At 43.4% G+C, this 643-nt stretch overlaps 1 protein-coding gene across 1 annotated transcript in view; it reads left to right on the forward strand.

Annotated features, from left to right (window-relative positions):
- LOC107554147 (receptor-type tyrosine-protein phosphatase kappa-like) overlaps positions 1 to 643 on the forward strand; it is a 15,848-nt gene that overhangs the window by 10,622 nt on the left and 4,583 nt on the right. The window lies entirely within an intron of this gene.

Consider the following 643-nt stretch of genomic DNA (forward strand, 5'->3'; position numbering starts at 1 on the left):
CGGGAAGCGACACTGGCGGTGTGCAGAGGTGCATAGTTATATTGATGTGTGTGTGTGTGTGTGTGTGTGTGTGTGTGTGTGTGTGTGTGTGTGTGTGTCCTAAGCCTCAGGAAGGTTACCTGATGGTCCGTCAGTTCCAGTACCTGGGATGGGCGGGTCATAGGGTCATAGGCGCCTCCAAGCGCTCGTTCCTCAAGCTGATCCTCCAGGTGGACAAGTGGCAGGAGGAATGTGAGGAAGGCGATGGACGCACTATTATACACTGCCTGTGAGTACAGATGGACAGAGACCAAAAGCAGCTGTTTGTGTATTAATCAGTAGCTACGGTTTTACTTGTGGACGGACAGGAAGTCAGACCACAGTCTACTCATCTAATCTCTCGTCAGTATTTGCTGTCAGTGTCTCACACTGCTCTCACTGGCATCAGATTCACCCACACCTACACGTCACATTAAAAGCAGAATATAACTGCTCCTTTGACTGATCAAGTTCATTTTCTACACTTTATTTATGAAGCATAAATACAATTATGTATGCTTTATGCTTAAATTATTTATGCTGCATAAATAAAATTGACATATAAAATAATGTTATGGCTTAAATTCTGTTTAAAGGGATAGTTCACCAAATATGAAAATTCTGT

The sequence above is a fragment of the Sinocyclocheilus grahami genome, unplaced genomic scaffold, assembly GCF_001515645.1.
Source record: "Sinocyclocheilus grahami isolate Dianchi unplaced genomic scaffold, SAMN03320097.WGS_v1.1 scaffold492.1, whole genome shotgun sequence".
In the NCBI taxonomy this organism is placed as follows: Eukaryota; Metazoa; Chordata; class Actinopteri; order Cypriniformes; family Cyprinidae; genus Sinocyclocheilus; species Sinocyclocheilus grahami.